Source organism: Bubalus kerabau, chromosome 14 (assembly GCF_029407905.1).
Source record: "Bubalus kerabau isolate K-KA32 ecotype Philippines breed swamp buffalo chromosome 14, PCC_UOA_SB_1v2, whole genome shotgun sequence".
Lineage (NCBI taxonomy): Eukaryota > Metazoa > Chordata > Mammalia > Artiodactyla > Bovidae > Bubalus > Bubalus kerabau.
Window position 1 is genome coordinate 69,533,968 of NC_073637.1, and position 12,428 is coordinate 69,546,395.

Here is a 12,428-nt window from a genome sequence, read left to right on the forward strand (position 1 = left end):
GACTTACTGACTTAGAGAAACTGCAGGGCAAAGTGATTAAGAACCGAGATTCTGGATTCAAATCTGGACTGTGCCACTTATTACTAATTGGCATTGGGCAAGTTACACATCAGACGTCCCTGGTGGCTCAGCGGGTAAAGAATCTGCCTGCAATGCAGGAGACCCAGGTTGGATTCCTGGGTCAGGTAGATCCCCTGGAGGAGGGCATGGCAACCCACTCCAGTATTCTCACTTGGAGAATCCCAAGGATAGAAGAGCTTGGCGGGTGATGGTCCCTAGGGTCACAAAGAGTCAGACATGACTGAAGCAACTGAGTATGCACGCACTCAAGTTATACATCTTTGCTTCAGTGGCTTCATCTGTGATTGAAGATGGTAATTATAATATCCACTTCACAGTTATTTTGCAAATTTACTTAATTTATACAAACATATTACTTATCCTAGAATATAGTAAGCACTCGATAAATGTTAAATATTTATCATACTAATTTATCTATTACATTAATCTTGCAGAGAGAGACTGTGTGAGCTCAAGTCCTTAGGACAATCTAAGCACATTCTTTATAGACATTTCTTAAGTGTTGGCTGGAAATTTTATCCTTCATAAGAGAGAGACAAATGACTTTTAAATCTAAAACTTATAAAACAAAGCCTGAATCTGAATCCCTGTTTCAGAATATGCCTGACCCACTCTGACTCCAGTGTTCTTGCCTGGAGAATCCCAGGGACGGGGGAGCCTGGTGGGCTGCCGTCTATGGGGCTGCACAGGGTCGGACACAACTGAAGCGACTTAGCAGCAGCAGCATGAAGTTACATAACTCAGGTCAGATCCTGGTTCTGCCAACTCTCTGACTGCCTGACACCAAGCAACTTGGATCATCTCTCTGTTCCTGAGCTTCCACATCTGAAACATGGAGAATAAAATTAGCACTGACCTCATAAGATTGCTCTGAGGAATAAAAGAGATAGCATATGTAAAGGATTTAAAAGTGCTTGGCACATAGGAATTACTTAGTAAACATTAGTTGTCATTATTATTATTTCTTAAGTGTTAATTTTCCCCACTGACTTGGTAGAGTGATTAATAACTGAAAGTATTTTGAAACATGTAGGAAGACAATCTAAATATTTATTATTCATATTACCTTACGTGATGTCTAGGATCCAACAAACTCTCCTTGTTCTCAGGCTCTCTGACTCGAAAGGAGGTCAGTGTAACACTTAATAGGCTCTTTTAAATAATGTTTCCAAACAAATTGGCACTAATAAGTTGCAGGTAAGAGTTCTTAATCTAGGTACAGTGAACTGGGCATACACCCATGGCTCTACTGAGGAAAATGGCATTTTCCAACTGTGGTACTGAATTCAAGATATAAAATGCTTCTAATTTATTTCTGTAATTAAACATGTGCTCTGGTGGTGGAGTATTCAGCACTGTCCAGCAGAAGCAGACAGAAGACTCAACAGTTTTAGTTGAAGTTCTGCGTTGTCACTGTCAATTGTCCTACAGGAGAGGATCAGCATAAACATCAGCTCCCTGACCCCGTTTACAAGCCCTGTGTGCAATTTAACAATAACAAAGCACATATGACAAAGGGAGCTGTAAAAAAAAAAATCAAAATAAGAACATTTAAAGATTAATATCAATCCCTCGTAAAGTCTTCAAAAAATACAAGGGAAGGGAACGCTTCCCAACTCATTCTACAAGGCCACTACTACTACTAACAAAACCAGACATAGACACTGCTAGGAAAGAAAACTACAACCCAAAATCGCTTGTAAGTATAAATGCAAAAAAAAAAAAAAAAAAGAAACTAAAATAAACTGATACAGCAACATATGAAAACACCATGAGCAAGAGGAATTTATTCAGGAATGCAATATCAAAAAAGTCAATCAATGTAGCACATTATAATAATGTAATAAAAGATAAAAATCACACGATCATCTCAATACATGCTGACTAAGCCTTGGACAAAATCTAATCCTCTTTCATAATAAAAACACTCAACAAACTAAAAATGGAAGGGAACTTCCTCAATTCAATAAAAGCTATCTATGAAAGTGAAGTTGCTCAGTCATGTCCGACTCTTTGCGACCCCGTGGACTGTAGCCTACCAGGTTCCTCCGTCCATGGGATTTTCCAGGCAAGAATACTGGAGTGGGTTGCCATTTTCTTCTCCAGATCTTCCTGACCCAGGGATTGAACCCAGGTCTCCCACATTGTAGGCAGACGCTTTACCATCTGAGCTACCACCCATAGCAAACATCTTAATTAGTGTAGAAGATGAAATACTTTCCCCCTGAGATCAAAAAACAAGACTAAGATGTCTGCTCTGACCACTTTTATTCAATATTGGACCAGAGGTTCTAGCTAAAAAAATCAGACAAGAAAAAGAAATAAAAGAAATCTAGATTGGAAAAAAGAAGTAAAACTGTTCACAGATGGTCAAATATATAGAATATCATAAGGAATCACACACACAAAAACTACTAGAACTAATGAGCAAGTACAGCAAGGTTTCAGGATCAATATACAAAAATCAATTGTACAGTAGTGATAAACAATACAATATAGTAGCAATACAGTAGAAACGAGGGACACCTGAGTTTGATCCCTGGGTTGGGAAGATCCCCTGGAAGAAGGCATGGCAACCCACCCCAGTATTCTTGCCTGGAGAATCCCATGGACAGAGGAGCCTGGCAGGCTACAGTCCATGGGGTCGAAAAGAGTTGGACATGACTATGTGACTAAGCACAGCAAAGCACAGCACAGCACAGCAATGAGCAATCTGAAAATGAACAATCGCTTTTTCATTAGCAACAAAAGGAACAAAATAAAATTTAACAAAAGATGTGTGAGATTTGCACAATGAAAACTGCAAAATGTTGAGATAAAGAAGATCCAAATGAAAAGTGCCCTATGTTCATGGATTGGAAGACTTCACATTCTTAAGATGGTGTGTGTGTGTGTTGTGCTCAGTCGCTTCAGTTGCGTACAAATCTTTTCGACCCTACGGAATGTAGCCTGTCAGGCTCCTCAGTCCATGGGATTCTCCAGGCAGGAATACTGGAGTGGTTTGCCACGCCCTCCTCCAGGGGACCTTCCTGAAGCAGGGATTGAACCTGCATCTCCTGCACTGCAGGCAGATTCTTTACTGACCGAGCCACCAGGGAAGCCCTCTTAAGATGACAATAGTCCCCCAATTTATTTACAGATTCAGTGCAATCCCTATCAAAATTCTAGCTGCCTTTTTTGACGAAATTTACAAGTTGATTCCAAAATTCGTATGGAAAAACGAGGGACTCAAAATAACCAGCACAAGTTGAAAAAGTAGAACAAAACTGGTGGATTCACACTTCCACATTTAAAAACACACTACAAATCTATAGTAATTAAAAGGATAGTATGGGTATAAAGATAGATATAGTGATCAATAAAATAGAATTGAGAATTGAGAAATAAACTTTATAAGAATGATCAATTCATTTTCAAAAAGAGGGTTGAAATAATTCAGTGGGGATGAAAAGTATTTCCACAAATGGTGCTGGGGCCAACCAGATACCTGCATGAAAAATAATGAAATTGCACCCCTATATCACACAAAATATGAAGGAATCATAGACCCAAATGTAAGAGCTAAAACTATAAAACTTCACAATCTCAGGTAAGGAAATTATTTCTTAGATACAACATTGAAGTCATAAGCAACAAAAGAAAAAAGAGATAAATTGAATCATCAAAACATTAAACTTTTGTACTTCAAATGGCACCACCAAAAAGTGAAGAAAACAAACCACAGAATGGGAGAAAAACTTTTATGAATCAAATATCTGAGAAGGCACTTGTGTCTAAAATATATTAATCACTCTTTAAAGCTCAATAATAAAAGACTACCCAATTTAAAAATGCATGAAGAATTTGAATAGACAGTTCAACAAATAAGATACACAAATGTATAAAAAGCATGTGAAAAGATGCAGCACACCACTAGCTATAAGGGAAATGCAGGTCAGAACTACAACGAGGTGCCACTTTGCATAGGATGGCTATGAACAAAAAGAAAGGTAAAAAGAAACGCTGGCAATAATGTGGAAGACTCTGAGCCCTTGTACATAGCTGGTATGAATATAAAATGGCATAGTCAATTTGACAGTTCCTCAAAAAGTTAAACATTTAGTTACCATACAACCCACAGTTCTACTACTAGGTATAAACTCAAAAGAAATGAAAATATGTGTTCACAAAAAAATGAGCACACAAATGTTTACGGTATTATTCAGAAGAGGCCAAAGACGGAAACAAACCTAACGTCCATTAGCTGATGAGGGGATATTCCAATACACTATATCTATACCATGAAATACTATTCAGCAATAAAAAACAATTGTTCTAAAGTGTGCTACAACATGAATGAACCTTGAAAACACTATCCTAAGTGAAAGAAGCCAATCACACCACACCACAGACAGTTAGTCCCCTACGTACTAAGCTTCAAGTGGCAAACTTTCAAAGACGTGAACACGTGTTTGCATGTCTAGTCACATAAGTTAGTTCACGTGTCTGGCGTACATTGTCATGTGCCTGCGTTCTCTGTAAGCGGTGTGCTTTTGAGTACTTTACTGTGTAGTACAGAGTCTTTATTTCAAGCCCAAGGATGTGAGTGAACTTGCAGCTTGCCCTGTCTCCTACTGCTGATGATTCTTTCAGCTCCACCACCTTCCACCTCTTCCTCCTCCGGTCAGTAACCGTTCCCTGGATGCCAGCCTCTGTATGCCAGCCTCTGGATGCCAGCCTCTGTATGCCAGCTGTTATACTGTGCTACTGTAATTTTCAAGGTACTATACTGTACGATTAAAAATGCTTTCTTTATTTTTTGTATTTGTTTTTTATGTGTTATCTGTGTGAAAAGTGTTATAAAATCTATTATATACTGTTTATCAACTTATTTAGTTGGGTACCTAGACTAACTTTATTGGACTTATAAACAAGTTAGATTTATAAATGTGCTCTCAGGACGAAACTTGTTTACACGTAGGAGACTTACTGTATCATAAAATTCCATTTGCAAGAAATGTTCAGAAAAGGCAAATTCATAGAGGTAGGAAGTAAATTTTAGGTTGTCTTGTGCTGTTGGAAAGGAAAGGGAAATGGGGAGTGAATGCTGATTTGGGGATTTCTTATCAGGATGATAAATATGTTCTAAAATTAGACAGTGATGGTGCTTGCAAAATCTTTGAATATACTAAAAAAAACCTGTATGTGTTAAAAAGTAAATTATATGGTTTGTGGATGTATCCTAATAAAACTTTTAATATAAAATATCAAAATAAAAACCTAAGCTTCCAGATTTCTCTTCAAGGGAAAAAGTTCATTCAAAAAACCATGCTTTCATGACTCTGGTTTATGAGATGTATGAAAACAAAGCCTGCTGCTCTCTACGCTTGCAAGAGAGTAATCCCAAAATATAAAATGAATATGGAAACTAAGTTTCAAATCAGCTTTTCAAATCCTACTAAATTTCTTGTGTATGTGGTGTGAAGTGATATAATTTGAAGTAGGTTGAATATTATCTTTTATCTACATAAAATAAGTGCAAGGTTTAAACAAGTAGGTTTGCTATTTCCCACCTGATTGCCATACGTCAGTCAAACTCCCTTACACTAGTCACTTTTGACTAGCTCTTTACAGAAGATACAAGGTACACTTTGTTCCCAAGTACTTCAAAATTTGCAAAGTTCAAATCAACCGTTGAAAGCGGATGTCACCTTGTGATGTTAAATATCTTACAAAAGGAAAATTATGTATCCTTACTGAGGAACAGGTAGATTTCCACAGGGGTATGGAGACATTGACTAAAGTAAAAATTATTCACAACACACTGAAGTCTTGGAATGTTTCCTGAAAAAATAGGTGGAAATGATTATGAGGACTGGGAGCTTTTGAAGCTATTGTCTTTTTGTTTTTACGAGAGTGTTTTTTTAAACTTCCTTATTAGGAAGGTTAAAAGAGCATCTATTCTGTTTATTTGCTTCCCTGGTGGATCAGTAGTAAAGAATTTGGTTGTTAATGCCAGAGATGCAGGTTCAATCCCTGAGTCAGAAAGATCCCCTGGAGGAAATGGCAACCCACTCCAGTATCCTTGCCTGGAAAATCCCATGGACAGAGAAGCCTGGCAAGCTACAGTCCATAGGGTCACATAATCAAACACGACTTAGTGATTAAACAACAAATTCTGTTTGTTTGTTTCAAAAATCAGTTTGAAAATAACTTTCTTACAAAAATTACAATTGATTTTATTAATTTTTTTTTTTTAGATTTAGCACTTTAACAGTAAATTCATCTTAGACTTTTCTACTGTCACTAACAACAACAAGAGTAAATTGATCTCAGGCATTCATACTGCCATTAAGAATATAAAGGCAAAAGGATTCATTTACACCATAATTTCACAAAAAGGAAACACTGAAATAGTTCCAACTCCCACAGGTTAAAAAAGGAAAGCAAAAGAAAATCTTGATCAAGAGAGAGAAAGTAGGGCTAAATTTCATTTCTAATTTTCATAATTCAGTTGAAATGGCAGAAAAAAAGAGAAGGAAAAATCAAATTCTTGAATTCTAGTCCATATTGATGACAGACTCCACATGAGCAAAACTCAACCAACCTATTAACTGAAAGTTCTTAGTAAGGAGACTGTAACAGACATCATCAGAGATGCCGTAACACAGCATCAGAGAGCTGTGCCTTCTTCCAAAACAGAGGAACCCAGCCAGCTCTACAAGTGTGAGACAGAAAGAAGATGGTCAAAGTGCTTAGTGGAACAAAACCGAGTGATTTTTTTTTTTTTGTAACATCCACAGCATATATGAAGGTTTTGGCTTATTTCTAAGACAAAAAAAAATATAAAGGAAATTAAAGATATAAGGAGGTACTGCCTGTAAAATGAATATAAAAGAGAATTCAAGATATCTAAAAATTTTTACACAAGATGTTGTCATCTAGAAGTATTGTATAAATACTAGTTTTGTTATTTTTAGATATTTTGTAACCTAAACATCAAAACATGTATTTGTTCCCTTTTTTCCTTTCTGATCTTGTTCTTCTAATTTTCTGCTAATGTTTAGTCATTTCATCATCTTAATTTGTCTTCTTATTTTCTCCTTGAATCTTTACAATCTCTAAAAGAAAGACGTACTTCTGATTAAGTAAGATGAAAACCTACCTTGGAATAACAAAAATGTTACAATAGATAATTCATTTAATAAAAATAATAATGATAAAGATATGAAGTAACATAAAAATCATTTTATAAATGAAGATGGTAACCTTAACCAATGAAATGTTCTGTCCATTTTACTAATTAAATACTGTTTTTAGTTTAAGTCTCAATGGGAAACAGTTTTGATTAACTGGACTGGAAAGTATTTAAAGATCATCTAACCCAAGATCCCTGTCTTCTCAGTAAGAAATATGCCATTTCTATTATTAACTCTGTTAAACTATGCTAATCTCTCATTACCCTCAGAGCCCAAACATCCTCCTATTAGAATAGAACTGAAGACATAACTCATAGCACATGCTATAGACTGAATGCTTGTGTCCCTGCAAAATTTATATGTTGGAAATCTAACCTGCATGGTGATGGTTTTAGGAAGTGAGGCCTTTGGCAAGTGATTGGGTCATGAGGATATAGCCCACCTTAGAGGGATTAGTACACTTAGAAAAGAGGCTCCAGAAAGATCTGTCACTCCTTCCATCACATGAGGTTATAGTGAAAAAACACTGTCTAGGAAGTGGGTGCTCACCAGACACTGAATCTGCTGGCACCGTGATCTTGGACTTTCCAGCCCGCAAAACTGTAAGAAATAACTGTTGGTTGTGTATAAGCCACCCAGTCTATGGTATTTTTGTTATAAAAGCCAAAACAAGCTAGACAGCACATTTTGTCATAAGGGAAATAAGATAAAGACATTTGAATTATTTATTATCCATTCTTGATTAAAACTCTGAGGCCAGAGGGTAAGGAATGGTTGACTTCTTTCTTGACATGAAGAAAATATTTTTAAAACAAAGCATCAGATAGTCATACAAGGTCAGAGCAAGATGACAGAATAGAAGGACGTGGAGCTCACCTCCCCCACAAACACATCTACATGTGGAACAGTTCTCACGGAAAACTAACTGGAGACTGGCAGAACTCTACAGCAGCTGTAGGGAAGACTTCCACATACCTGGGTAGGATGGAAAAAGGACATAGGGTCAGGACTTCCACCCTTAGGATCTGAAAGAAAGAGGGTCTGCACAGGCAGACCCTTGACCTGGGGCTGGATTAGGTTGAGCCACAGCTGAGCAGCTCAGTCTGAGTCCTACATGGAGGAGACAAGCCCTCTTGGCTTCAGGGAGAACCGCAGGAACTGGAGAAGGGCTGGAGAAGTCTTGACTCCACTGACAAAGAGGTGCTGGCTTACCAACAAACAGGGTAGAGAGAGCCTTGCACCGTGGCTGCCACCTCACCGTGCTGCAGAATCCAAGTGGGGCAACACCCCGGCTCTGCCCACTCCACACCACATCTTGGCATTGGATCTGGAGCAGACGGGCCCTGGGAGAAGACTCAGTCCAGGGACGCACAGGAGGCTCTGGGGCGGGAGGTCTGGGGCAGGTGTGGGGCCGCAGCTCCAGGGCAGGTGCTACCTCAGTCTGCACTACAGAGGCAGCCCAGACCGCTGACAGCATAGCCCCTTCAGTTCCTCCAGCCAAGGTGCCCCAAACCCCAGCTCCAGCCTAGAGACCGCTCCACCCCTGCCCACACCACACCACAGCCTCACCCTAGATCACACAGCACTAGATGCCTTACACTAGACACTGCACCAAGGGGAGGAATGCAACGTGGGTTTTGTCTGAGTGGAGCTGCACACGCCTACATGGGCAGTACATCAGATCTCTGTAAGCACAGAAGACTCAGTACTCCTGTCCTTTGGGCAAAACACACACTGAAAGGGAACAGACCACTTAAGCCCAGCACTCGGGACTTCTGCTGTAGCAAATGGGGAGCACACCCCACCCCTGAGAGGCCAGGGATAGCTACAGGGCAGAGAAAGTTCTGCCTCACACACGGCACAGGTTTTACACCCTCCAGCACCAACCATGCTCCCTATCAAGGTGACAGTGGCCAGCACACCCTGAGGAAAGATGTGGCTGGTGTCTACATCAAAATCAGCCCTCGTGCCAAAGACACTGGATAAAACACAGTCTACACAGGGACACTCCCACATAAAAATACCCCTTCAAGACCACAGTAGTTCTCCTAAATTAACAGAGAGCTCTTATTTTGTTTTGTTTTTTACAAATAAATAAAATTAATAAATCTTTAGCCAGGCTCAGCAAGAAGAAAAGAGGAAAGGAATCACTAATTATTAGAGAAATGCAAATCAAAGCCACACACAGGTCAGAATAGCTGTCATCAAAAAGTTTACAAATAACAAATGTTGGGGAGGATGTGGAGAAAGGGAAATTATCATACACTGTTGGTGGAAATGTAAAATTGCTGTACCCACCATGGAAAACAGCATGGAGGTTACCTAAAAAAGCTAAAAATAGAACTACCGTATGATTCAGCAACACCACTCCTAAGTATATATCCAGAGAAAACAAAAGCACTAATCTCAAAAGATACATGCCAGTGTTCACAGCAGCAGTATTTACAGTAACTAACATACGGAAACAACCCAGGTACTCACCAACAGCCCGCTGGCTTAAGAAAATGTGGGGTGTGTGTGTACTGGAATATCACTCAGTCATAAAAAAGATTGAAATACTGCCATCTGTACCAACACAGGTGGACCTAGAGACTATTACACCCAGCAAAATAAATCAAACAGAGAAAGACACGTACTGTATGTTATCATTCATATATGGAATGCAAAAAGTAATACAAAACTGAATATACATATACAAAACAGAAACAGATTCACAGACATAGAAAACAAGCTGATGGATACCAAAAGAGAGGGAGGGAGGGACAAATTAGGGATATGGGATTAACAGATACAAACTACTACATATAAAATAGATATGCGCCAAGTAATTTATTATATAGCACAGGGAATTATATCCAGTATCTTGAATAACATAGAATAGAACCTGCAAAACAAACAACAAAAAAATCTGTATTACTATTAATCTGAATTACTTTGCTGTACATCTGAAACTAACACTATATTGTAAGTAAACCAATTTTTAAATTTAAAAGTTAAAAAAGAAAATCAACAAAGTATCAGCTAAGCACCAAAGGAAACACTAGAGCCATGTTCTCAGAGCATTTTCTACAGAATACCAGGCCGAAGAAACCTTGTAAGGGGCAAAAGATCCCATGGGCAAATACAGTCATGAAACACTGAGCACTATGTCTCTGCTTTGAGGAGTCACAAAGCACATTAGTTTATTGATAGCTCTGAGAAGCAACATAGCTAAGAAACATGTTTGACTAAGCATTCCCAAGCTTAACTGACATAAGGACCCTTTTTGGTGTAACACTTTTATCATCTCCTAGTCTTATCTGAGCAAAAAAGTTGATTCACTCTCCTTAAAGGAGGACCAAGAAAATGCCTGGGCATTTTCCTTCAATGATCAATTCAGCTGGCCCTTTTTCTGTAAAGGTGTCTGAATACCACCAAGGCAGAGTTCCAGACTCATTCCCCTATGTACTCCTGCTTCTCCCTAAATATTTCTGTTTGTAGCCCTTATGATACTGTTATATTCACGCGCCTAAACATCCCATAGTAGAAGTGAGCTACTCAAGAGTCTAGACCATGTCGAATGATTCTTTTTACAGCAAGAACTTGTAGCTTCTACCGTATTTTAAGTATTTATATTTCCTACCATATTTTAAAGTGCTCAACAAATACATATGTGCTCTATATATCTGTTGAACAGTTTATATATACCTTATTGGGTCCCTTTTTCCAAAGAATCCTGACTAAAAGTCAGATTTATCTTTATTTGCAGCCAAATATATTCAAATCTTGAAAGATGATGCGGTGAAAGTGCTGCACTCAAATGCCAGAAAATTTGGAAAACTCAGCAGTGGCCACAGGACTGGAAAAGGTCAGTTTTCATTCCAATCCCAAAGAAAGGCAATGCCAAAGAATGCTCAAACTACCACACAATTGCACTCATCTCATTCGCTAGTAAAGTAATGCTTAAATTTCTCCAAGCTAGGTTTCAGCAATACGTGAACTGTGAACTTCCAGATGTTCAAGCTGGTTTTAGAAAAGGCAGAGGAACCAGAGATCAAATTTCCAACATCCGCTGGATTATAGAAAAAGCAAGAGAGTTCCAGAAAAACATCTATTTCTGCTTTATTGACTATGCCAAAGTCTTTGACTGTGTGGATCACAATAAACTGTGGAAAATTCTGAAAGAGATGGGAATACCAGACCACCTGACATGCCTCTTGAGAAATCTGTATGCAGGTCAGGAAGCAAGAGTTAGAACTGGACATGGAACAACAGACTGGTTCCAAATAGGAAAAGGAATATGTCAAGGCTGTATATTGTCACCCTGCTTATTTAACTTCTATGCAGAGTACATCATGAGAAACGCTGGGCTGGAAGAAGCACACGCTGAAATCAAGATTGCTGGGAGAAATATCAATAACCTGAGATATGCAGATGACACCACCCTTATGGCAGAAAGTGAAGAACTAAAGACCTTCTTGATGAAAGTGAAAGAGGAGAGTGAAAATGTTGGCTTAAAGCTCAACATTCAGAAAACTAAGATCATGGCATCTGGTCCCATCACTTCATGGCAACTAGATGGGGAAACAGTGCCTGACTTTATTTTTTTGGGCTCAAAAATCACTGAAGATGGTGATTGAAGCCATGAAATTAAAAGACATTTACTCCTTGGAAGGAAAGTTATGACCAACCTAGACAGCATATTAAAAAGCAGAGACATTACTTTGTCAACAAAGGTCTGTCTAGTCAAGGCTATGGTTTTTCCAGTGGTCATGTATGAACTATACAGAGAGTTGAACTGTAAAGAAAGCTGAGCCCCAAAGAATTGATGCTTTTGAACTGTGGTGTTGGAGAAGACTCTTGAGAGTCCCTTGGACTGCAAGGTGATCCAACCAGTCAGTCCATCCTAAAGGAGACCAGTCCTAGGTGTTCATTGGAAGGAAAGATGTTGAAGCTGAAACTCCAATACTTTGGGCACCTGATGTGAAGAACTGGCTCATTGGAAAAGACCCTGATGCTAGGAAAGACTGAGGGCAGGAGGAGAAGGGGATGACAGAGGATGAGATGGTTGGATGGCATCACCAACTCAATGGACATGGGTTTGGGTGGACTCCAGAAGTTGGGGATGGCCAGAGAAGCCTGGCATGCTGCGGTTCATGGGGTTGCAAAGATTCAGACATGACTGAGCGA

At 38.9% G+C, this 12,428-nt stretch overlaps 1 protein-coding gene across 1 annotated transcript in view; it reads right to left on the reverse strand.

Moving 5' to 3' along the window:
- CPQ (carboxypeptidase Q) overlaps positions 1 to 12,428 on the reverse strand; it is a 572,322-nt gene that overhangs the window by 304,576 nt on the left and 255,318 nt on the right. The window lies entirely within an intron of this gene.